This window comes from Schistocerca serialis, chromosome 11, assembly GCF_023864345.2.
Source record: "Schistocerca serialis cubense isolate TAMUIC-IGC-003099 chromosome 11, iqSchSeri2.2, whole genome shotgun sequence".
Classification (NCBI taxonomy): Eukaryota; Metazoa; Arthropoda; class Insecta; order Orthoptera; family Acrididae; genus Schistocerca; species Schistocerca serialis.
This window is the reverse complement of record NC_064648.1, coordinates 173124898-173152859: the sequence shown is the minus strand read 5'-3', so window position 1 is coordinate 173152859 and position 27962 is coordinate 173124898. Positions and strand designations below refer to the sequence as shown.

General features: G+C 41.1%; 1 long non-coding RNA gene across 1 annotated transcript; it reads left to right on the top strand.

The window, feature by feature from the left end:
* The first annotated feature begins 122 nt into the window (after positions 1–122).
* On the top strand, positions 123–27962 carry LOC126427248 (uncharacterized). Its single transcript, XR_007576606.1, has 3 exons — positions 123–185; positions 17433–17525; positions 27855–27962. It is a non-coding gene; the product is annotated as an uncharacterized LOC126427248 (long non-coding RNA).

Sequence of the window (27962 nt, the reverse complement as noted above, 5' to 3'; positions counted from 1 at the left end):
ACTTCATGAACTAAGTCGTCTCAACAACCTTCAGAATCCCTAATAGGAATTTTGAATCACCCTGTTATTACCTACAGAATCACAACATCTAAAATTAGTTTTTTTTTCTTATTTGCTTGTTACAGAGTGAGGCATTTGCGGATGACATGCATTCCACAAGTAACCTGCAGAGCATTAAGAAAGAGGTATGTAGCTGCTGCACGTTAAGGTCTGTTAGTTCTTTGCTTGTCTCACTAATGTGGTTGATTGTTAGATTTAGTCCCAACCAAACAAACAACTGAGTACAACAATTAGTGACGTTGCCTGCCTTGTTCACAGCATTGGCGTCAGTTGGTTGAGAATTTTGGTGTTTTGTGGTGACTGCAGATGTTGACATCATTGTAATTTTAAGCATTGTGAAGAAAATAATATTAATACACAAGATAGTTTTGTAGACTATGATTATGTGAAAGATGACTACATTTCTCTTTCCAAAGGTTCGATATCACTGCAGTCAAGTTACTGTTTTAACCCTTGTGCCTGTTTGGGGTCTTTTCGGACCCAGTGTTAATAAAAATCGTTAATTAACACACTGAGTTCTATTTATATCATGAAATGAAATGAAATGTCGTGTGACGAGGGCCTCCCGTCGGGTAGACCGTTCGCCTGGTGCAAGTCTTCCGATTTGACGCCACTTCGGCGACTTGCGCGTCGATGGGGACGTAATGATGATGATTAGGACAACATGACACCAAGTCCCTGAGCGGAGAAAATCTCCGACCCAGCCGGGAATCGAACCAGGGCCCTTAGGATTGACAGTCTGTCGCGCTGACCACTCAGCTACCGGGGGCGGACATTTATAACATATTCATGTTAGACACATACTCTTCTATAAACTTTTTATGTCTAAGTGAGTAAATACATCCTAAATACTGAAATGTATGATTTAATGTGGTTCGATCATATAATTCCTCTTCCAGGAATTCCAATATTTTTATTTCTTAGTGTATTTTATGTTATCGATTCTGCTGTTATTGTTGTTTATGTACAGTTTCTATATATTCTCCTTACAAAAGTGCCTGTTAGATAAGGTGAAGGCTATACTGATAAACAATTTGCAGAAGATATAGAAAGAAAAGATCGGGAATTTTACAGAGCAATGCAAGTGTTGTAGAGTGCGACTACATTGGAATACAGGAAGAAGAATGATGTTGTTGGCACTGTAAATAATTGTGACTGGTTTGCAATTTTAGAAACGCAACTTACAAACATAAATGGTGAAATGATATGCAGTACAATTCAACCAAAAGTTAAGAAGCAGTGCTCTGGAAGTATTCTAAGGCAAGAGAAATAATTACAAGAAACAATTCTTTTTTATGTTTCATTACTGAAGTGATTAGAAGAATTATGTGTGATAATACTAATAATCACGCAGAATAACTGAAGACCAAACAATTTTACCTTGAAAGACGGCAAGAGATAGATAACAATGAATTTGTAACTTTTCTTGGCCTTCTGATTGTGTACGGTTGCAGAAAGGTGGTGGTAAGCCTCTTCATGGGATCTGGTCCCCAGGACATGGACTTTCATTGTTTTGAACAACCGTAAGCAGAATCAGGTTTGAGAATATTCTACAATGTCTGAAATTTGATAAAGCTACTCACAAGACAAGAAAACAAATCTTGCAAAATACAGGAGAGACTATACAAGCCATATTAAAGATGTTCGTTGAATCTTGTATTTCGTCGAATATACAAGGTGCTAATATTACAGTAGATGTGCACATTTAAGGGATGGTGTGGTTTCAAATTATATATATCATCAAAGCCAGGGAAATATGGTGTTGAAATATAGCCTGCTGTAGTACGTAGTAAGTGCACAACTGTATACACGTCAAGTAGGCATCGTCAGAGATACCCAGCAGGTTAAGAGAGTTGTTCACATTGAGACAGACCATTTGAGAGGCAGTGGAAGAAATATCACAACCAATAACTTTTTCACCAGCTATGAAATTGGTCAGTAGCTAGAGACACAAAACATTGCCTTCGTGGGGATGCCCCACTGTAGTCATTGGGAACTTGCTAAAGAGAAAAGGTCTTATGCTTGTTGGAGCACTCTGCTCTAATCATTGTGAAATGCCAAAAGACATGCTGCTATGCAGTCCTAGAAGAGTTTTCCAGCATCTTTGGAATTATCAGGAATACGCTGATTGTATTGTATGTTCCAGGGAAAAGTAAAGACGATATTCTACTCACTACACTGCATCAGACATTTGCCACCAGCCCAGATTAGACGAAAAATCTGGATGTTATTTTATTCTACAGTAGCACAATGCGTGTATTAGTGCACGAGGGAGGGTATGTCCCATTGTACCAGTTATTAGGATCTCTTCACATTCCATCCACATATGGAGTGCGGGAAGAATGATTGTTTGAATGCCTCTGTCTGTACAATAATTATTCTGATCTTATCCTTACGATCCCTATGTGAGTGATTTGTAGGGGGTTGTAGTATATTCGTAGACTAATCATTTAAAGCCAGTTCCTGAAACTTAAACAGACTTTCTCACAACGCGTAATTAACTTATCGAACTTGGTTCTGTCTCCGAACGAACAAAAAGTGCTTGAGGAAGGTTTTAAATATGCTCCTCCCCACCCTCCATCAGAAAAACAACTGGGTGTTATGAAAGTTGATATTGAATATGCCTTAACGAAAGACACCACTGCAAAATATATAGTTGCCAATGCACTAAAGAACGAAACCAAATTCGTATGTAACATCCCACAGTCTATTGACTTTCACACAGTCAAGTCCTTAAAACAGAAATTACGACACCAAGGTATCGTTGCAACAAAATCTGATAAAGGCAACAGTATTGTCCTTTTGAACAAATGTGATTATGTGGATAAAGTTAATGATTTCCTGAATACCGCATGCTTCCAAATCCTTCCTAAAGACCCTACTAAATTGTTCAAAGAGGATGTTAAATATGCAATCACTTCAAGAAAAAGCATAGTCTCTGAATTTGAAGCAAAACTGTTAACTAATATGAACCCAGTGCCTCCTAGAATGTATGGGCTTCCTAAACTGCATAAGCAAGATGTTCCTATTCGTCCATTTGTATCATCATTCACTGCTCCATCTTACAAACTAGCCAGTAAACTGGATGTCCTAATTAAGAGCAAGACTAAATTCAAACCAAAGCATGGTATTTCAAACTCTGTGGACCTAGTAAACAAGTTAAAAGGTATATCTGTCTCGCACAGTGATAAATTAGTATCCTTTGATGTCAGCAGTTTGTTTTCTAACATACCAGTAGTAGAATGCATTGATATTCTGACAGAGCTGATGCACAAGTCTAATGTCAATCCTGTGGAATTGAATGACTTGAGACTGGCCACACAGACATGCATCACACAGAACTATTTCCAGTTCTGAGGGACTCTTTATAAACAACTAGATGGGGCCTAGCTATGGGTTCCCCTCTTAGTCCACTGTTGGCTGAAATATTTATGGACCATTTTGAACAAAATTTTCTAAAAACAGAACCTTTGAGTGCAAACATCAAGTACTGGTTTAGATATGTAGATGATGATGTCCTGTGTATGTGGACTGGTACTACAAGACAACTCAACACATTCTTGAAAAACCTAAACAGTCAACATAAAAATATCCAGTTCACTATGGAGATTGGCAACAAATCCGTAAACTTCTTAGATCTCACCATTGACATCGGTACACACACACACATTGTTTCAAAATTTACAGAAAAACAACTACTACAGACACAGTAATACCTTCTTGCTCACAACACCCCTTAGCTCACAAACATGCAGCTTTCCACTCAATGGTACACCGTCTCATATCCATCCCCATGTACATAGATTGTTTTTAAAGCAGAGTTAGATACAATAAAATTTATTGCCCAACCAATGGCTACAATCCAGTTCTTATTGACCACATCTTGCACAGGAAACAAAAATGGAAAATTATAGTCCTTCTCTATGCCCCACCTGCTTCCCCATCCACTGTCTGCAAGAAATGGTGTACACTACCATTTCTAGGTCAGGTATCACAGATTGTAGCCGAAGCACTGAAATCCTGCAAGTATAGGCTTTCCTACTATGTCAGGAACACGACAGCCCAGTGTGTTTTTAATAGCAAAGACAAGATCCAGTTATTAGCCAACAGTGGGGAATACAAAATCAACTGTTCTGATTGTGACAGATTTTACATTGGTCAGTCAGGCAGAGACATATCAACTAGGCTGGCTGAACATAACACAGCTGGAGGTTACAGAATTCAGACTCTGCATTTGATGAGCATGTACTGAGTGAGGGTCTCAACTACCAGCCAGTGTCCCGTGTACATCACTTAGCAAACAAAGGCCGTAAACTCAACCTGCTGGAAGTCCTGGAAATTAACAAACATCTTGCTCACAGTCCAGATGTCATCCTAAATGACCAGACACAGCTCAACACTTCCCCTCTTCTAAACTTCGTATAATCATCTTTGTTGTTCATAACTTCCCACACTCTCTCTTCCTACATATTCCCATTTTCCTGTATTCATTAGTTGTTTTGTTTGTTGAAGTTGTCTTTGTATTCCACATAGACTGTAGTTTCAATAGTTAAGGCTTTCTTTTAACTGGTACTTGTATTACTGTACATGTTTAACACCCCTTGTAGTTGTCTCATCAAATACTGTTCATATTTTACTTTGCCCATTTATTTAATGAAAACTGGTACACAGCTACTGCTTTGATTATAATGTTAATGTTAAAATGCATACCACCACACTCTCAGACTGTGGGTTCCCTCAAACACCTCCATTTTCCTGCATTTATTTATTTCTATTTATCTTATTGATATTGCTTAAGTTCCTTATGTATTCTGTATTTACATTGATAACTGTCTCGTCTTTTAATTGGTTGTGTATCAGTCTCCATGTTTCATACCTCCTGATGCATCTTTGTCTAGTACTAATTCTATTTTATATCTAAAAACAAAGATGATGTGACTTACCAAACAAAAGTGCTGGCAGGTCGATAGACTCACAAACAAACACAAACCTACACACAAAATTCAAGCTTTCACAACGAACTGTTGCCTCATGAGGAAAGAGGGAAGGAGAGGGAAAGACGAAAGGATGTGGGTTTTAAGGGAGAGGGTAAGGAGTCATTCCAATCCCGGGAGCGGAAAGACTTACCTGAGGGGGTAAAAAGGACGGGTATACACTCGCGCGCGCGCTCGCGCCCACACACACACACACACACACACACACACACACACACACACACACACACACACACACACACACACACACACACAAGCAGACATATTTAAAGACAAAGAGTTTGGGCAGAGATGTCAGTCGAGGCGGAAGTGCAGAGGCAAAGATGATGTTAAATGACAGGTGAGGTATGAGTGGCGGCAACTTGAAATTAGCGGAGATTGAGGCCTGGTGGGTAACGGGAAGAGAGGATATATTGAAGAGCAAGTTCCCATCTCCGGAGTTCAGATAGGTTGGTGTTGGTGGGAAGTATCCAGATAACCTGGACGGTGTAACACTGTGCCAAGATGTGCTGGCCGTGCACCGAGGCAAGTTTAGCCGCAGGGTGATCCTCATTACCAACAAACACTGTCTGCCTGTGTCCATTCATGCGAATGGACAGTTTGTTGCTGGTCATTCCCACATAGAATGCGTCACAGTGTAGGCAGGTCAGTTGGTAAATCACGAGGGGGCTTTCACACGTGGCTCTGCCTTTGATCGTGTACACCTTCCGGGTTACAGGACTGGAGTAGGTGGTGGTGGGAGGGTGCACGGGACAGGTTTTGCACCGGGGGCAGTTACAAGGGTAGGAGCCAGAGGATAGGGAAGGTGGTTTGGGGATTTCATAGGGATGAACCGAGAGGTTATGAAGGTTAGGTGGACGGCGGAAAGACACTCTTGGTGGAGGGGGGAGAATTTCGTGAAGGATGGATGTCATTTCAGGGCAGGATTTGAGGAAGTCGTATCCCTGCTGGAGAGTCACTTTCTCATCCCCCCAAACCCAGAACCTCCCACAGAAGAACCCCAAAAGTGCCCCACTTGTGACAGGATACTTTCCGGGACTGGGTCAGACTCTGAATGTACATCATGTTTCTGGTAAACTGTATGTCCCAATGATCCATCAACCTTCCTCCTAAGCAAAACGTCAAGAAACGGAAGGCTACCATCCTCTTCCACCTCCATCGTAAAACGAATGTTCAGGTGGATCGAATTCAGATGTTCTAAAAAGGCATTCAAATTCTCCTTACCATGAGGCCAAACAACAAAAGTATCATCAATGTATCTGAAGAAACAGGTGGGTTTCAAATGCGCCGACTCCAATGTGTGTTCATCAAAGTCTTCCATAAACAAATTTGCAGTCACTGGAGACAACGGGCTACCCATTGCAACTCCATCTGTCTGCTCGTAATACTGGTCATTGAATAAATAGTAAGTGGCTGTCGACACATGTCGACAAAACATCGGTGGTCGCTGTAAATATTACCTGGCTGAATTCCCGTAAGTTATTTGAAAAATGTATTTGCCAGGAGAAACTTGGGTCTCACATTGGTTGTATAATGTTATAAATCCAAATAGTGAAGTACTTCAGCTGCTGCTTGTGCGTGACACATTTCGTGACGTCAGATCCATTATATTATGTTTGGTTAAGTACAGTTGCCCTTACGAATTGTTCTGGTGGTGCATTTACTCTGTCCCACCGCCATGTGCGAACTGTCTCTTCTCCTGGACTTTGACCCTTTGCAGTATGATACTGAAATATGAGATCACGATTATTCTTTGAGTTAGGAAATGAATTTTGAGTTCCACTTCTTTGTTTTTCAAACAATGGACAATCCAGGATGGAATAATGACAGTATTATGAAAAGGGTAGTTGCTACTCACCATTTACACTGAAGAGCCAAAGAAACTGTTACACCTGCCTCATATCCTGTAGGGCCCCCACAAGCACGCAAAGGTGCCACAACGTGACGTGGCGTAGACACGACTAATGTCTGAAGTAGTGCTGGAGGGAACTGACACCGTGAATCCTGTAGGGCTGTCCATAAATCCATCAGAGTAAAGAGGGGTGGAGATCTCTTCTGAACAGCACGTTGCAAGGCATTCCAGATATGATCAATAGTGCTCATGTCTGGGGAGTTTGGTGACCAGCAATTCTCGACATGTGGGGTGTCGTATTGTCCTGCTAGTATTGCCCAAGTCTGTTGGAATGTGCAGTTGATGTGAATGGACACAGGTAACGAGACAGGATGCTTATGTACGTGTCACCTGTCAGTCGTATCTAGGTGTATCAGGGGTCCCACATCGCTCCAACTGCACACGCGCCACACCATAATAGAGCCTCCACCAGCTCGAACAGTCGCCTGCTGACATGGGGTCCACGGATTTGTGAGGTTGTCTCCATACCCTTACACGTCAATCTGCTAGATACAATTTTAAACAAGACTCGTCTGGCCAGACAACAAGTTTCCAGTCATCGACAGTCCAATGTTGGCATTGACGGGCCCAGGCGAAGCGTAAAGCTTTGTGTCGTGTAGTCGTCAAGGGTACAACAGTGGGCCTTCGGCTCCAAAACCCCAGATTGATGATGTTTTACTGAATGGTTCACACAGTGACACTTGTTGAGGGCCCAACATTGACATCTTCAGCAATTTGCGGAAGGGTTGCACGTATGTGACATTGAACGATTCTCTTCAATTGTCATTCTGTTCTTGCAGGATCTTTTTCTGGCTGCAGTCATGTCATAGAGATTTGATGATTGACCGGTTTCCTGATATTCACGTTACGCTCGTGAAATGGTTGTATGGGAAAATCCCCACTTCATTTCTAACTCGGAGCTGCTGTCTCTCATAACTCGTACGCCGACTATAACACCACGTTCAAACTCACTTAAATCTTAAACTGCCACTGTAGCAGCAGTAACCGATCTAGCAACTGCACCACGCACTTGTTGTCTTTACAGACCTGTTTGCGTATCTGTGTGTTTGAATATGCGTGCGTACACCAGTTTCCTTGGTGCTTCAGTGTATATCACTACTCGCCACATGTATTTTAAGTTCTTCCTCTCTCACAAAGACAAATCCTCTTGATTACAACTAGAAATTGTCTAAACCTCCAACATAATATTACATGTGTGACCCCCCAACATAATATTATACATGTCATCTGCAGGCCGTATAGCAAAGTTCCATATGTTTACATCTACATCGGCACTCTTCAAATCACATTTAAGTGCCTGGAAGTGCGTTCATCGAATTACCTTTACTGTAATTCTCTAGTATTGCAATCTTGAACAGCACATGGAAAAAATGAACACCTACATCTTTTTTGCGAGCTCCAATTTTCCTTATTTTATTATGATGATCATTTGTCCCTAAGTAGGTTGGTGTCAACAAAATATTTTCGCATTCAGTGGAGAAAGTTGGTGTCTGAAATTTCCTGAGAATATTCTGCCGCAATGAACAACACTTTTGTTTTAATGATATCCCCCACAAATCCTGTGTTTTGCCATTGACATTCTCTCCCCTGTTTCTTAATAATACAAAATTAGCTGCTCTCCCTTGAACTCCCTCGATGTTCTCTGTTAATCCTATCTGGTAAGGACTCCACACTATGTGGCACTACTCCAAAAGAGGGCAGGCAAGCACAGTGTAGGCAGTCTCTTTAGTAGACGTGTTGCATCTTATAAGCATTCTGCCAATGAACACAGTCTTTGGTTTGCCTTCCCCACAATATTTTCTACAGGTTCTTTCCAATTTAAGCTGTTCTTAATTGTTGATTACTAGGTGTTTAGTTGAATTTCTGGCCTTTAGATTTGACTGATTTATCGTGTAACTGAAGTTTAACGGATTCCTTTTAGCACTCGTGTGAATCACCTCACACTTTTCATCATTTAGAGTCAGTTGCCAATTTTCGCATCATACTGACACATTTTCTAAATTGTTTTGCTATTGGAATCTTCTGATGACTGTACTACATGATACATGACAGCATCATCTGCAAACAACCTAAGACTGCTGCTCAGTATGTTCCTAAGTTGTTTATATAGAAAAGTAACAGCGGAGGGCCTATAACAGTACCTTCAGGATTGCCTGAAATCACTTCTGTTTTACTCAAAGCCTTTCCATCAGTTATTACAGACTATGATCTATGTGACAGAAAATTACAAATACAGTAACGCAACTGATAAGATATTCCATAAGCATGCAATTTGAGTACAAGCTGATTGTAAGGTACAGTGTCAAAAACTTTTGGGATATCTAAAAATATGGGATCAATTTGAAATCCCTTGTCACTAGCACTCAACACTTTGTGCGAAAAAAGAGCTAATTGTCTTTCACAGAAATATGTTTTCTAAAACCGTATTGACTGTGTGTCAATAGACTGTTTTCTTCGAGCTAATTCATAATGTTTGAACACAATATATGTTACAGACTCCTGCTGCATATCGACATTAATGATATGGGGCTGTAATAAAGTGGATTATTCCTACTGCCATTCTTAAGTATTGGTGTGACCTGTGCAACTTTCCAGCCTTTGTGTACAGATCTTTTGTCAAGCAAGCGGTTGTATATGATTATTAAGTATGTAGCTATTGCATCAGCGTACTCTGAAAGGAACGCATTTGAAATACTGTCTGGATCAGAAGACTTGCTTTTATTAAGTGATTTAAGTTGGTTCACTACTCGGAGGATATCTTCTTCTAAGTTACTTATGTTGGCAGCTGTTCTTGATTCGAATTGTGGAATATTTGTCGTGTTCTTTGGCGAAGTGATTAATCTGTATTGGGTCCCTGTTGACATTGTTGGTGGCCCTCTTAACTCAGAGCCATCCATGACACGATGAACTTCAAACTTGAAGTGTCAAAGCATATCTATATCACTGTGCAGTGAGTGAGTGGTGCTCATCTGCTGACGACTCGCTGCTGCCCTCTATACAAACAGAGACTGCGACACACAGTATCTGCTCCTTTTTTATACACTAATGAATGTATATCAGCTACCACGACCATCTTTAGCTGGTATGAATATTAACAGTTAACACCCTGTTACGCTACATGACGTTTTGCCATTTGTGCACCCAGGTTCATTGTCGAGTACACCATCGCAGGCGCTCCTGTCTGTGATGCAGTGTCAAGGGTAACCGCAGCCGTGGTCTCCGAACTGTTAGTCCGTGCTGCTGCAAACGTCGTCGAACTGTTGGTGCAGATGGTTGTCGTCTTCCAAACGTCCCCATCTGTTGACTCGGGGATCGAGACGTGGCTGCATGATCCGTTACAGCCGTGCGGATAAGATGCCTGTCATCTCGATTGCTAGTGATACGAGGCCGTTGGGATCCAGCGTGGCATTCCGTATTACCCTCCTGAACCCACCGATTCCATATTCTGCTAACAGTCATTGGATCTCGATCGACGTGAGCAGCAATGTTGCGATACGATAAACCACAATCGCGATAGGCTACAATCCGACCTTTATCAAAGTCGGAAACGCGATGGTACACATTTCTCCTCCTTATACGAGGCATCACGACAATGTTTCGCCAGGCAACGCTGGTCAACTGCTGTTTTGTGTATGAGAAATTGGTTGGAAACTTACCTCGTGTCAGCACATTGTAGGTGTCGCTACTGGTGCCAACCTCGTGTGAATACTCTGAAAAGGTAATCATCTTCTTCCTGTCGGTTAAATTTTGCGTCTGTAGCACGTCATCTTCATGGTATAGCAATTTTAATGGTCAGTAGTGTAGTCACAGTCCACACTGGACATCACTGAGTAGCTGCACTTTAAGTGTAACCACCTGGTATTAACTCTGTGTGGGGGGGGGGGGGAGTACAGGTGAATGTTGCCAGAGGTTTCCCATCCATACACGCAAAACAGGACGTCACATGACATAAGGTCAGTGTGACTTTAATGCCAAATGCGACTGGCCCTGCCACATAAGGCAGTATGTGTCAATTGGCAGAGAGTTTCATTGCACCGTGGTGGTGTTCATTTCAACAGGGTCGGGAGACAACATTTGGATGACTTCACATGGGAAAGAGTCATCAGCAAACTGGCAGAAGGACGAAGTGTGACAAGCGTAGCCCGGGAGTTCAGTATTGCTCAGAGTGTTGTTTCACATACAGGGGCAGCATTGCAGACGACAGTTACTCAAAAGGAGTGGTCAACCACAGTCAACTACGGTAGGAATTGACCACCGCATTGTGCAGCAAGCAAGAAGAGTGTCACATCAAACAGCAGGTGTAGTTGGAACCACATTTAACAGGACGGCAAGGCACGTAGTTTCACACCCCACAGTGACACGGTGATTGCACGGGTGGTGTCTTTGCCCAACAGTCACTTATGTTGTGTTCTGTTGACACGTACACATTTGTGGCACTCTTGCAATGGTGCCAAGAGCATTGAGACTTCATCAGTGGGGAGTGGGGTCATGTGCTCTTCTTGGGTTAGAGCAGATTCAGTCCTAGTAGTGATCCCGAACGTACTATCGTGTGGTGAAAGATGGGAATGTGTAGGAACATTGTCAAACACTATTGGCTGTGTGGTCAAAGTGCTGTGTGGGAAAACAGTATGTCACACGGGCATACTGACCTCTATATGTTCGAACACAATACAGTCACTGTTAACACTGTTACAACACTGTACTCCTTTCCCATGTATGTCAGTTCAGGGGGCATTCGGCCCTGACTTTATTTTTATGGAAGACATTGTGTGACCTCACCGAGCAGCACAGGTGAGGAAGCTCTCGGTATGAGAGGGTATTTGGTGAATGGACTGGGCTGTCTGTTCCTCAGACTTAAATCTCTCTGAGTAACTGTGGGACATGTCGGGGAGACGTGTTATAGCGTATCTGCGTGTACCATTGGCCATCCAGCTGTGCTGGTGGAGGAATGGGAAGCCCTACCACAAGAACTCCTTACCAACTCTGTGATCGGCATGGGAGGATGTTGCATTGCTGTCCGTGGCGATCACGTATCCTAGTAAGAACCGTGCCCCGCATTTTGAATTGTCCAGGAGACTACCTTAAATTGCAGTAACCTTAGTGTAATTTTTTTCTTTGAATAATATATATATATGACAAAGCTGATATAGTAGATATACTAATTAAGTGCACTTTGTTCAACACCATCTACTTACTTTTTTTCGTGTTTTGAATTACTACACAATCACCAATATATATCACGTGCAGTGTGATGTGCAGCTGTATAATTACATTTCACCTCTGAAAGAAATGGTAAGATGGTAAGTAGACATCCAGTGCCAATCAGTCTCTCCTGGTGTGTTGTCAATTGAAGAGGCCACAGGTGAACTGCCGGTTCACAGTACCCGACTGGCACGATGTTTCGGCCATCGGAAATCTCTGTCTGCCCTGGTTGACACATTGTTTTGCTTACCACGAGCCTTCTTAATTAAACTAGTGCTGCTTCCCGAGCCTCGGTAAGATTGTAGCCACAATCTCTGTTGACGAGATCATAATGGTGCGAATTTCTGCAGCCTCTCAAACGATGCTGTCCCAGTATTTGGAAGTCTGTGCCGAGATCCTGTTTTGTTCGTACTCTGTCCTGTGTTGTCGGACAAACGGTACTCCGTGGCTGCTGACTCATTGACGTACATCCTTTTAGTGTGCCTGTAGTGTTTTTGGGAACATTGTCAGACGATGCACACTGTCTGTCCAGTATGTCTTTCCACATTGTCTGGGAATCTGGTACACGCCGGCCTTCTGCAAACTGAGATCACCTTTGACGCTTCCCAATAATGCTCGTGTTTTATTGTGTGGGAAAAGACAGTTTTTACTCTGTGCTTCTTCAAAATGTGTCCGTTTTTTCCTGATAATGCACCTGTGTATGGTATAAAGGCAGTGAGTAGCTGCCTCTTCCTCCACGACTGCTTCCCTCTCCACAGGTTGTACTGCTGTGGTGGGGCAGAAACTGTGCCTGATCTGCCACTCTGGGTACCCGTTTTCTTTCGGAATACAGTTCTGAGGTGTTCCATCTCCTGGGGTAGACTCTCTGCATCTGAAATGATTTGCACCCTGTGACTTGTGTTTTTAGTACCCCATTTCTCTGCATAGAAGTGCAGGTCAGTATGCATTTTCTTCTAATGTATACCATGTCCCAGGTTGCCATCAACTCTTCACTTGACCACGATGTCCAGGAATGGTAATCTTCCGTGTGCTTCGGTCTCTGTAGCGAATTTGATGTTGGGTTGTGTAGAGTTTAAATGCGCAAAGCAGTCGAGCAGTTTGCCCTTCTGTGGGGGTCATATGACAAACGTGTCATCAACATAATAGGGAGGGGGGGGGGGGGGGAAAAAAAAAAAAAAAAAAAAAAAAAAAAAAAAAAAAAAAACCATGGGTTTCCGTTTGGATGATGCCAGGGCTTCCTCTTGGAACTACTCCATATACAAATCTGTGGCCACAGTTGAGAGTAGGCTGCCCATTGCAACTCCTTCTGTTTGTTCTATTAGTATCGTTCTTTAAACAAAAAAGTATGTGGAGGTCAGGACACTGCTGAAATGGTCGATGGTCTTTTTATGAAACTCCAGTGACTCTCGTAGAGGTACCTTAGTGAATGATGAAACATCAAAACTCACCAAGTCTTTCACACTAAAGTGTTTCCGGTGTTCTACAAAATCCACAGAGCTGCAGATATAATGAGTACATTTACCCACATAAGGGGTTAGTACTCCATCTGTGTGAACTTGAGGGAATCCATAAAGTCTCGGTGGACTGTGGACAGAGCACGCTCAGGAGATCAGTTTGTCAGCGGACTTGACGACGGTGACGTGGCTGACCACCGAAATATTGTTCCCGTTGGACACTATCTAATGGCAGTATACCCGTAGACTGTTCGATCAGTCAGTGTCCAGTTTGCAGCGAGGATATTTTTGGCTTGTGTAAGTTGTAAGTGAATAGCAAACTGAATATGCTCCATTATATAAAACTTCGTAATGTAAATTATTACATGTAGCAAGAGATGGTTCATAAATGTGTCAAAGCATTGTTTTTGTAATAAAATGTTGCCTAGAATGTAACTCTTCAGGTATTGTGTTACAATTTTCTTGCAGTTATTGTTTGGAGTGTACAATGGTAGAGGTATTACAGGGATAGTTTGCAAGATCAGTTAGAAACTGTCCTTTCCTATTTTGAAACAGAATATTAGAAACTTGCTCAGTGGTTAAATGTATTTACAAATGAGATAGATTTGTGAAGTTAATAATTCTATAAAATTGTTTATTAAATTATATCTTTTCTGCCACTAAGACTCGTTTCAACAGTAATGAACACTTTTGTTGATAATGACAGGGTAGCACTGTTAGCTAAAATATTCAATGCCCAGGACATGATTCCTGCTGCCACTATCGCAACACAGGAACTACTTTAGGGCTATTACTGTTTTGAATCCAGTTGCTCACACATAGTGCCCAACGACTCATAAATCGCGCATGCTGTGTTGTATTAAAAAAATAAATAAACAAAAATTATTAAAAAAAACATACATATGAAAAACATTTTAAAAGGATAATACAATTGCATCATTGCTCGTACGAATTTTAGGCTGTCGGACTTCTTCTGTTACATTTCAATTGTAGATGCAGGCAGCGGGCTCCAGGTACAGCAGTGCATTTCATAATTAAGAAAATCCTTCTTACTTGGTTTCACTTCACTTGAATAAAAAATGCTTAATACTGGTCTCAAATTTTTTTCTTATTTTGAAACATGTACGATATATAAAACACCTGGAGGCCATCGTCCTCTGAATGGCACTTTGTAATAGAACTTCTACATACAAGAGAGTGAGGAACAAAATCGTGTACAAAAAATGAATGAATGTTTCTTCATTTGTCCATGCCTTACCGCGCATTCATAATTAATGTCTTTGCCAACACGTATGGTTGGATCGGTGTTTCATTTTTTGTTTTTAATAAATTTTAACCTTATAATATCCTGGGGGTTCTTTCATCATGTACCTAAACAGTGCACATGCCCGCACCTGGCCTCATGTGTCAACCCGCACATAATGTGCGTACATGCCACACCACCACCCCTCCTTACGCCCCCCCCCCCCCTCGCGCCACACACACACACACACACACACACTCACACTCACACACACACTCTTTAGGACAAGTTGGATTCTATGAGTGAGCGGCTAGATTCAGAACAGTAAGTGTCTGCAGTAGTTATGGTACTGCTGCAGTGGCAGCAGGAATCAAGGCCAGAGCGTTATCTATTTTGTCACATTTGGGAAATGTGGCTCCTGCCTCGCGTCCAACTAAACAGGTCACAATGTTTGTTTCTGTTTCAAAAATTGCTATAGGCTATATTCACATTGTTTTGGTGCCGTGCTTGAATCTTTTTTTCACTAAAGAGTATTTTGAAGGGGCTGTGGTGTCTCTAAAATTGGGCCATTCAGAAAGTTTTGCAATGCAATTCACTAGGAATGAATTACCTTGTTAACTATGGCAAATAAAGCCATTTTTCTGCATGAGCTGCTAGTGGTTCAAAATTACAATAGCCTCACATGAATTACAAATAAGAGACCTAAGGCTTAGTTCAGTACAACATAATCTAAGAGTGTGTCCCCATGAGGTACAGTCTGTAACCGTTAGTTTATGGAAAGCGTCGTCACGGAGTGACTATGGGAGGATGTGGGACGACTTGGATGCAATTTCTATTTGGTGTGATAAATGCCAGTTTGCTCTATGTGTAGAAAAATGTATGTTGATGCAGATTAGTACGAAAAATAATCCTGTAATATTTTAAGACAATATTAGTGGTGTACTGCTTAACACAAGTATTTTTGATCAAATATTTAGGCGTAAACAATACGAAATGGAATGTGCACATCAGGGTGGCTGCAAGGAAGGCAAATGCTCAACTCGAGTCTACTGCAAGAGTTCTAGGAAAGTGTAACACCGTATATAAAGGAGACCGTGTGCGTAACACTCGTGTGATCCATTCTCGAGTCCCCTCGAGTGTTAGGGATTCCTATCAGGTTGGATTAAAGGAAAACGTCAGGTTGTGAGTGTTACGGACATAAACTTGAATGGAAATACCTGGGAGGAAGATGTTCTTTGTGCTAAATACGACTGAAAAAATTTGAGAACCAGCATGTGTGACTGACTGCAGATTGATTGTACTGCCAGTGATGTACATATCACTTAAGGATGAAGAAGACGAGATGAGAGAAATTACGGTGCGTATGGAGACACAGAGGCAGTTGTTTTAAGTAGCAGTGGCGCAGGTTCAGTCTGCCGTCATCAGACTGTATTTGCAGGTGTAAATGTAGACATGAAAGCTGACATAAATCCAGAATGTTTCGCAATTGCTTAGAAACACTCAGACCGGATGTGATTGCCTGTGGTAGCTGTGACCACAACGCTCTCCAAAGGCAGACGGTAACTACATTTGATGCACTAACCACATAGATTTTTCTTCCAAACATGGGCAAGAATGAAATAGCTATGTTCATCAACAATTCTTAAAGATTCACAGAGAATGTCTTGAAGATTTTGGAGACATCTGTTGATACAGAAGTGGTTAATGTGTCAAATGGAAACAGACAAAAATATTTAATTTCCTGTCATACAAAATTATATTGTCGACTTAATATCGTATGACTGCACAGGTCACAAAAGGCATTAACGTTTGTATTTGATCTTGTTTTTCTCCACATCGTCCACGTTAATCTCGAATGGTTTTCATTTCTGGATGTCTGATGGACGAGCACACGAACATTTGCTGAGTGAAATATTTGTGGATGTTTAAAATTCCTGTTCTGTGTTTTTACGATTAAGGGTGTGGTGGCATGTTTAACCACAGGTATCCGTACCTATAATTTTGTCTTGTCAAATTTTGACAAAGGAATGTGTTTGCTTTCCACATTTTTTACGTCCTGTCCCATGAAACCACATATTTGCGTAGTTGCTGTTTGAAGACTAACAAATTTCACTTTGTAGTTTGAGTAAACTTTGTTACAATGTGGCATCAGTTTTTTTTCTGTCTTTTTAAGTCTGTGACATAGAGAATGTTGTTGATAATTTTTGTTCACATTTCGTTATAATTTCTAGAATCTGACAGGACTTAATGTGTTTCTTCTTCGTGTCATGATATTTCGTATAGTGAGATAACAGAATATTCCACCCCGTGTGCACATTCTTTCATATTCCACGTGACAATGTCTTAAGAGAATTACAGAGATTTTAGTCAAAGGAACTGGCTGCTCACCAATGAAGATGCAGAATTTTCCTATGTAACAATATTTTAATAATGCAGGAAATACACTTTTATTTTTTGCTACCACTTCTGATAAAATGAAAGCAACTTTTTCTCCCCTGAGAGCCTAATGGGACTTGGGGACTTGGGCTTATAGCTTCAATTAACAGTAATTATTTACCTTGTTCCAGGTTCATGAAGATCTGTTACCAGTGTCAGGGTGCAATGGGTTCATTAAAGAGGAGCCAGACTTATATGTAGGAGTGGATTCAAGTGAGAATGAGGTAAGTTTTCACATCTGTGTCAGAATTCCAGTATAATTGCAGTTGCGGGAGGTGATGTTTATTATGTGCGTAGCTTTTGCTAATATATAGTGTAACTGGATAGATAAAAAATCTACTCACAAAGCAGTGGCACGAGAAAACACGTATAGGAAAGTGTTTTACATGTGCCGGCTTTCAGAGCCAGTCGCTCCTTCATCTGGCAGAAGAGTTGAAGGGGAAGGAACAGGAGTGAAGGAAAAGGGCTGGAGAGGTTCAGAAAAAAGGGGTAGAGTTCGGTACAGTCTCCGAAAACCCCAGGTCAGGGGAGATTTACCGGAAGGGATGAGACGTCATCCTGTCCATTAAGTCTCCACTGACACGGGTTTCTGGGTGACTTTTTCAAGCTTTACCCCTTTCCGTAAACCTCACCAGTCGTTTTCTTTCACCCCTCTTCCTTCCCTTTCAACCCTTCTGCCAGATGAAGGAGCCACTGGCTCTGAAAGCTTGCAAACTATAATACCTTTTAAATGTATGTTCCCCTGTCACTGCTTGGTGAGTAGATTTTTTATCTATCTGATTACATTATATCGTCAAAAATTGATTATTTTCATTGTTACAGTATTTGATAAGCTACACATGTCTCCTGGGTAGTTTCAAATGGCAAGCATGTCATGTTCCGAAGCTGTGGACCGATGAGTCTCTAGTCCTCCATAACCGTAAGCTTTGGGCATGCTTTGGTATCAACTGTGCAAAGCTGTGGAACATTGTGTAACTGACAAGTGGGAATTTTTTTTATTACTGTCCAAAATGGTTCACACTGGGACCTGCAACCTTAACATGATGATAGGTTGGGTGGCTGTCAAGGCAAAAAAGTGGTTTTTGGGCAACCTCTGTGGCACCTGCCGCACGAAGCTCGCACAGGTATTAGGGCAGAGCCTGAGTTAATTTGTGCTTCCTTTGCAGGTCATTAGTAGATGATGATGATGATGATGATGATGATGATCTGTAAGTCCATAACATTCCTGATTGGATAGGTGTTGTCAGAGAGCACCCAGTCAAAAGAAAGGGGGGGGGGGGGGGGAGAGGATGCTTTTGATAGCCAACCAAAACCCTCTGCCCAGAAGAAACCGGTTTATAACTGCAAAACTTATTACTCCTCCTCGGAATATCTTTTTCAGTACTACAAGAGAAGAGGGAACACTTGAGAAGGTGTCATTGTTTTACATAAAGAACCTGTCCTGAACTGCAGGAATTCCTGTTAAATCAGAACCTGTCACACTGAACTACTTGGAGAACCATCAATAAAATAGAACTAAACACCACCCTCAGTTGTTTCTTGCAATTATTTAATGATAATTGCCTTAAAGAAATCAATAAGAAACGTAAGTGGGAAGGAGTAACAGATATAAAGAATGTTGTGAAAAGAATATCTAGTGGTCTTGACGAGAATGCAAGGCTCATGTTGTTGACTTAATTCATTTTGTCATTGTTTGAACATAGTAAAGTTTGTTAACTTTAGGTTAAAGCCATACATAGTGAACCTGATGCATTTTTTCAAATGTCAACACTAAAGGGGTATATAACAGCTTGCAAGATGCACACAATGTACCCAGAATGGACCAACCCGCACCCGAAACTTGAACGAATATGTTAAACATCACAATTTGGCATGAACAGTGTGGACTCTCACATATTAGCCCTGTACTGAGCCACATTTATAATGTTTCCATTAAGAATGGTCACTTTCCTGGACAGTTAAAGTACTCAGTAGTAAAGCCACTTCATAAAAAGGGAGAAAGGAATAATGTAGACAGTTGTAGACAAATTTTTATGCTATCAGTGTTTGCTAAAGTTATTGAATAGGCTGTTTATCTAAGGATAATTGATCATTTTATTTCACATATATTGCTATCAAATGTACAATTTGGTTTTAGAAGTGGTTTAATAACTGAAAATGCTATATTTTCTTTTCTCTGTGAGGTACTTACGGAGTTAAACTAAAGGTTTTGAATGCTAGGCATAACATTGGGACTGTTTCAAATACTGCAGTTCGTGATGTAAGTTCATGGCTTGTGGAAAAGAAACTAATGCTAAATCACAGTAAGACTCAGTTTTTATAGTTTCTAGTGCACAATTCAACAAAACCTGACATTTTAATTTCACAGAATGGGGATGTGATAAGAGAAACTGAACAGTTCAAATTTCTAGGTGTTCAGACAGATAATAAACTGTTGTGGAAAGTCCACATTCCCGATCTTGTTCAAAGACTTCATGATGCCATTTTTACTATTCAAACAATATCTGAAGTATATTATAGTTTGACCAGCAAAGTAGTCTACTTTTCTTATTTTCATTCACTTATGACATGTGGTATTATACTTTGGGGTAACTCTTCCTGTTGCCAAAGGATATTTTTGGCTCAGAAACAGGCAATTCGAGCAATAAGTGGCATAAGTTCGCAAATCTCTTGTCGACTTCTGTTCATTAGTCTGGATATTCTGACACTGGTGTCCCAGTATATGTATTCTTTACTGTCATTTCTTGTTAACAATATCAGCTTATTCCCAATAATTAGCAGCTTTCACTTGGTTAATACTAGGCAGAAATCCAATCTGCATTTGGATCACACCTCCTTGACTCTTGTGCAGAAAGATGTGCAGTATACTGTGGCATCCATTTTCAATAATCTTCTGCAAGAATTCAAAAATCTTAGCAGTAATCCATATGCTTTCAAATCGAAACTAGAATGTTTCCTCGTGGGTCAATTCTTCTATTCTTTCAAGGAGTTCCTTGAAAAATTCCTGTGTTATATTGTTGTTTTCGTTTACGTAAACTTATGGCTTGTCTTTTTTGGGTTCATAAACATTTTATTTTGTTTGTTATTACTTTTACGTTGTAATTTCATGTACTGACACGTTCCATCACCTTGGAGATTTGCCCTCAATTTGGTCCTACAGAACTAGACATGTAAAAAATATATTTGGCAGTTGAGACAAAGTAATTTCCTTAGAAGAAAAGAAGATCCAGGAGACCAGTACTACTACACGATTATCACTCTGTGGCACAAACTAGTTGTCTGTTGGCCAGAAACAACCTGTGTTGGTCTCATTGTTTGCATCAGTGGCTGTATATCAATATCCCTGAAAAAGGTCTCCTCTTAGCAAACCTTAGAAGCTGGAGCCTTCAGCGCCTGGTGATGTTGAAGGCACATAGTGCGCTAAGGATCGTATATAACTGGCGCAGAGACTGATGGGGGAATAATTCTGGTGACAGTACGGGCCACAGATGTGGAGATTCACATACATAAACAACTTTAATAAAGTCAGAATGTCGGATCAATATAACCCACCACTTTGGAATGTGCATGTCAGAAATCAAGAAGTCAGTCAGTTGTTAAAGTGCCACTGTGGTCCGCATCGTTGGGAATTAGTTGAAGAATGGTGAAACTGTGAGAATGATTAGGCGATAAGTTGTTGGGTGTCCACACTTCATCACAGAATGTGGATGTCCGAGACTGAGACTTGGCCTCTTTGTTAAGCAGGATAGGTGGTGAAGTGTGGCAGATCTGAAGATAGAATGCAGTTCTGATATAGATGCAGGTGTTTCAGAGCACCCTGTTTAGCTCTCATAGTTGAAAGTGAGGGTCTCAGCTGACAATCACTATGTGTTCCCATTTTGATCCAATGGCATCACCCATTACATTTTCAGTGGGCACAGGGTCATCATGATCCTGGATCAGTGGAAATTTGTTACCATGTTACATGACTCACATTTCATTTTACTTCAAATCGTATCCAGATATGCCATCGTCCAAGTGAGTGGCTGCTCAAAACGAGCACCTTTCCTGTCAGTAGGGAAGCTTTTTACAGGTTACGGTGACCAGCTACTTTGTTTCTATGCTGCAGCTGTGGCAAAGATTGTGGCATTGCTGGGACATACACAGTACAAAAATCACAAGGGGTACATCTGGTGATCACGGTAGCCATCTGCAACACGTTGGTCCGCAGCTCGTGGTCGTGCGGTAGCGTTCTCGCTTCCCGCGCCCGGGTTCCCTGGTTCGATTCCCGGCGGGGTTAGGGATTTTCTCTGCCTCGTGATGACTGGGTGTTGTGTGATGTCCTTAGGTTAGTTAGGTTTAAGTAGTTCTAAGTTCTAGGGGACTGATGACCATAGATGTTAAGTCCCATAGTGCTCAAAGCCATTTGAACCATTTTGCAACACGTTGTCATCAGCACTTGGCATGGTCAACCCATGGTGCAGGCACCATGTGTGTTTACTTGTTCTCATACAGCCAAGTGGAAGTGAGGAGGTGCACCATATTGTTGTAAGATGAGGATGTCGGATTTTTCTTGCAGTTGTGGCAGAAGCTGCAAAGTTAGTTTTTCAAAGTACGAGAGTAATCCCAAAAGTAAGGTCTCCTATATTTTTATAAGTACGTAGACCTGTTTATTTCTACAATGGTTTACATCAGTTTACAGCTCGAACATTTAGCTATTTTTCGACATAACCACCATTTCTGTCGATGCATTTTTGTAGACACTGGCAGTTTTTGTATGCCCATGTCGTACCAGCTCGCCACCATGCTGTTCGGAAAGTTATAAACCTCTTCTTTCACCTTGTCGTCGGAGCTGAATCGCTGGGACCACAATTAATGCTGACAGGTACTGAGAGACTCGGAAAAAACTCAAATGGGCAATTCAGAACTGGAGAAGGGAATGTGGAGCAAGGGCGTACACATTCTCCAAGACGACGCTCGCCCACACATCGCTCGGCAAACCGTTGCTCCCCTGCAACATTGTCGGTGTAACATAATCACCCACCCACTCTATAGTCCTGACTTGGCGCCCAGTTCCCTAGGTTAAAACAACATTTGACCGGAAAGCGATTCAGCTCCAACGACGAGTTGAAAAAAGAGGTTCATTACTTTCTGAACAGCGTGGCGGCGAGCTGGTATGACAAGGGCATACAAAAACTGCCACAGCGTCTACGTAAATGCATCGACAGAAATGGTGATTATGTCAAAAAATAGCTAAATGTTCAAGCTGTAAACTGATGTAAACCATTGTAGAAATAAACAGGTCTACGTACTTATAAAAATATGAGAGACCTTACTTTTGGGATTACCCTTGTAGCAAATGCCTATGATGGTTTCCTCCACAAAAAATAAAGGACTGTCAATCTTCTCCCTCAGCAATGCACAGAACACAGTGACCTGTGGCGAATCTCGTTCATCTTCAGTGGAAAAATGTGGGTTTTCTGTTCCCCAGAAATTAACGTATGCCAGATTTCATCATTAGAGTCAAAGTTGCTTCGTCACTAAACATTAACCTCTGACATTTCGTTATTATCCATCCTTGCCAACATTTCGGTGTGAGTGCTTGGACTAGCTGCAGCCTTTAGAGTGTCACCCGTATGCGTTTATACTGGATTCAGGAAATGTATGTTTGTGGGATCTGAAGTTCACGATTCACTCGATGTGTCAATTTCTGTGGGCTTAGTTAGAATACTGCTCGAATGCGATCAACATTTGTCTCTGACACTGGAGGCTGACCAGGACTTTTGCCTGTTCAAATGCTGTCCTTCTCTTCAGACTGTATGCACCAGTCATAAATGGAAACTCTGCTGGACAGCTCTCGGTGAAAGATTGTGCGAAATGCTTGTCGAACAACAGTTACTGATCAACTTTCTGATCCACTTTCTGCTAATGGAAGGATACAAAAGCTCTTCTGTTGTAGTGTAGTAGCCTTTTCTACACGAGCACTCTGTGGCAGCAGACTGCAACAAGGGAATTGCGCCCGTACGTTAAAAAATCTTCCAGAAGTATGACATTAACATTTTAAGATTTGAAGCAAACAATATGTACTGTTTCATTTGTATGAGTTTTTGAAAGTGTAAAGATTTTTTTTCTGCTCACCCTGTATATTGCACAGGTTATCCCAGCAGCCAGGTTGAGAATAATCTGTGTGTCTATCTCAGCTAGTGGAGTCACCACACAGGGTGTATACGACCCGGGAGATCCGGGAAAAACCTGGGAATTTCTTCATTCGGGACAAAACCGGGCAAAACCCGGGAATTTTTTAGAATTCCGGGAATTTTTCATTGTTTTAGTTTTCAGTTAAATTTTTGTGATTTTGACTAGTAAGAACCAATACTCTAACAAATGGTGTGACTTCATCCCACTTCTGCAGAATAATAAGGAATCAACAAAACGTGAATGAGAGGAAAAAAAACGAAAATAAAACTGAAGTTGCAAAGGAAATACGCCATATACAACAGTAAAACACAGTGCCCATACAAGCATTTTCCAACAGTGAAGTGTGTCGAAGGCTTTTGGAAGACTATGCAATGCTTCCTAACAAGAAATTGCCTCCGATGAGCGTGACGTGACAGCTGTTTACATTGGATTCGTTTGAGCAGTTGAGTCGCGTAAGAGAAGTACTTTCTCCAGCTTATGGCTACAGACGTGTAGCTGGGCGCCACTATCTAATATTGCCCCAGTTTGGAAATATTGGAGATCTGGGGCTGATCCACACAGCCGTCTGAGTTGTAGTGGGGAGTCGCCACATAGCCCGTGTTTATGTTTAGTGATTTTGCTGTTTCCTCTTCATTTATTGCTCTCATATTAAATGAAAACAAAGCGGATTTCTGTGGCCGGGAGGTATCAAATGAATTAAAATACATTCGCATAATTACGGAAGTCTTAAAATATGTTATTAGTTTCAGGTTTTATTTCCACATTTCTGACAGTCAAGCATTAATCGCCTTGCAGAACAATGAAGTTATCTTTGTCGGTTTGCTAAAGAGATTTGGCTTTTATTAATCTTTTGCGCCGAGGCAGTCAATTAATTTGAAATGAGGCGTTTAATTTCACACGGTTGGCTAGTTTGAACTGTTCTCTGCATTTCAAGTGCACGTTTTCCACCTTCTAGCTCGTATGGCATTATCCCGTAACAAACAACCAAACACGAGATAATACAGTACTGGTAGTCAAAGAAAAATTACATCCAAATCGACATACGAATGTGCACTTTAAGCTGAATTATGCATTTTAGTATGGTTCACGAAATTCCAATACTCTTGAAGTATCCTCTGATGCCTTGTTTCTTTTATGACGTAATGCAAGATCTTTTAATGTTTTACACGTACGAACATGTGGGCTTCGTGCGTCATCGTAGCTGCGCAAGCGCGGTGACGCCTGTTACTTGGCGCTCTCTGGCAACTGCTGAAGCGAACCAACTTCTAACAGGTCAGGTTGCAAATGGTGGTTTGAAAAGCGTTACTTTCAAAGTAAATTTCCTTTTACCCAAGATGAACTATGTGTGAGAATGTATGCTGAATTTCTTAAATCACAGAGCGTTTCACTCTCATTTAAAAATCAACTCTTTGAGGACGACCATCTAGGAGAATTTCAAGCCCAGAAGATCAGACATTTACTTCGTTTTTAAAAAATTTTAGTGGCGCATTTGTGTGATGTATCTTAAAGTGTAAAACGCGCAAAGAAGATAGTTATATGTGGAAGCTTAGCTGCTTCCGCAACCTATTAATGTTCGGGACCGATATTATATCTGAAAGGGTTCATTTTTTTTTTTTTTTTTTTTTTTTTTTTTTTTTTTTTTTTTTTTTTTTTTTAATATATATATATATATATATAACTTTTCTTATTTGTGCGTTCGCTCTACTTAAGAGTGATATTGCTATTGGCTGACTACATCACGTGTCTTGTGCTGTCATCAGCTGGCGAGATCATGTGACATGAGCTATGACTAGCTTACAAAAACGCGTCGCAATCTCAATTTCAATGCTTCGGAAAGTAACTCCCCCCCCTATGTTCGATTTCTAAAGTGCCGGGAATTCTACGTCAGTGTATAAAACCTTATACATTCAAAGAATTGATAAGTTTTTCCGTGTTAAGTGAAGGTATGGTTTTCCTCAGCACTGTAAAAGTGTATTTTCACCTGGGAAGAAGTATATTTTCACCCGGGAGGAAGTGTATTTTCAACCGAGAAATCCAGGAAAAATCCGGGAATTTTTTTTTCCTTGTCCATATATACACCCTGCCACAGTTTTCTTTGAAGGGGGGGGGGGGGGGAGAAAGGCTGGTGATAAGACAAAACTTTAGAAGGAAAGTTTGCAAATTTCTGTTACTGTGCTGCTTTGGTCCCAATAGGCAAATGAGTAACAGAATATGCACAGATGTCACAGTTATTGAAGTCTGTCCAAGGAAATCAGAAAGGCTCATTATGACTTCCAAAACATTGCAGCAGTGATTCTTTGCTGCAAGAAATGGACGAGAAATTGAACTAAAACTCTCCGCTAAGAGGGCATCTATTTGTAAAGAGAACAAAAATGGGTTCAGGCTGTGTGTGGAACATGTTTACAAAAATCCACACACACACATATAGAGTGTGTGTGTGTGTGTGTGTGTGTGTGTGTGTGTGTGTGTGTGCGCGCGCTCGCGCAAGTTTTGAGGGATAGGGGAAGAAACATGTTCTTACTTTCCTTGTGTTTGTCGGAGTTCTACCATGAGTGAAACTACCAATAGACGGGGTGGTTTGATCGCCGCAAAATGAATTTAAAACACCGAATGAATTTATAATAAAATATAATAATATGTTTTGAACAGGAAGTTTTTACCAGCTGCCAAATAGTTGTTGTTACTGTTAGTGGTGGTGGTGGTAGTAGTAGTAGTAGTCAAACGCTTTGAACAATTTAAAGTGGTGAAGTATGTTTGTAAACTCCCACTTCTTTGACAATACGACTTACTTGAGATTGTCGGCCGAGTTTCCTTGCTGGTTAGGTTGCTGCTGCAACCTCCTTTTTTCTTCTTCTCCAGAGTATATTTGTTGGGAACAGGAATTTCTCAGTACTCTTTCTACTTATAAAATTAAGCAGATGTACGCAGTTTCTTTTTCTTTGCTTAACGATGTATATTTAAACATCAAACTCTTACAAATCTCATTCTCAACATAAACAAACACTGTCAAGTAAGTCTCCTCGTGTATCCAAAGGCTAGAAACAAAGTGCATTTACACATAAGACAAAGTTGACTTAAAACCCAAGTCCATTCTCATCCTGAATCTGAATACACGTCTTATCCCTTTCAAGTCCAAGACGAGCATTAATTAACAAAATTTCAACTGTTCTTTTTTTTTTTTTTTTTTTTTTTTTTCACTACAATAGTCAAAGTTATAAAACAGCACGGAATAACACACAAGTTCCTCGAGTCTGCCGTGTTCTTTCATTAGACTTCCATGGCACGGGCCGGCAAACACTTGTCGGTGCCGTTCGACCACCGTGTCCACAGTCTTCTTACTACACACTTCGGATCTGCACACACAGACAGGCGACACACAGTAGATAGGCTCCCTCACACTTACATTTAAAATATCGTGTGTTCGAGACGGCAGAAGGCCGAGTGGTTCTAGAATTTACGCGGAAATTCTTGAAACACTACAGTATTGATACATTAAGTAAAATTGAGAGAGAGAGAGAGAGTGAGGGGGGGGGGGGTACGATGGGAATTGGTTTAGACGAAGTCCACTTTTATTTGGATGGGTTCATCAATAAGCAAAATTGGCACATTTCGCAATCAAGAAATCTCTTCACCCTCATCAGGTGACTGTGTGTTGAGCAATGTCCAGTCGGGGAATAATTGGTCCGATATTCCTTGATGGCACGTGACTACCGAATGATACGTGAAGGTTTTGGAAGATGATTTCATCCCCATTATTCAAAGTGACCCTAATTTCAACGAGATGTGGTTCGTGCAAGATGGAGCTCGATCCCATCGAAGCAGGAGAGTGTTTGATGTCCTGAAGGAGCTCTTTGGGGACCGCATTCTGGTTCTGGGGTATCTAGAGGCCACTGGCATGGGCCTCGATTGGCTGCCATATTCTCGGATCTGAACACATGTGACTCCTTTCTGTGGGACAACATTAAAGACGAGATGTACAGCAATAATCCCGAAACCATTGCTGAGCTGGAAACAGCCATTGGGGAGGACATCGACAGCATCGATTTTCTGACACTTCAGTGGGTCGTGCAGAATTTCGCCACATCATTGCCAATGATGCCAGGAATATCGAACATGTCATAACTTAAATCTGAATATCTGTAGTGATGTTTACATGTTGAATTAAGTGGTTGCCCTCCATAGTTTGTAACTAATTGTCCTTTTTTTCATCTAGTTCAATAGTTGTCACTCTGTGCCTGCATTGCTACTTTTTATGCATACTGTCAGTTAGAAATAATGAGACATAATCAATTATCTGCAACTGTTAATGTATTTTCCTGTATTTACTGTAAAGTCTCACTGAATTTGTGATCTGAAACCGTCTTTATCTGTTCCAGGAGGCATCCACGAGAGAAGACGCCTCAGATATTACACGGTAAAAGCTTCATCATTTTACTGACACATAAGTTTTACTAGGCGAGGTTGGTGCCTTTGTGCTTTCCTTC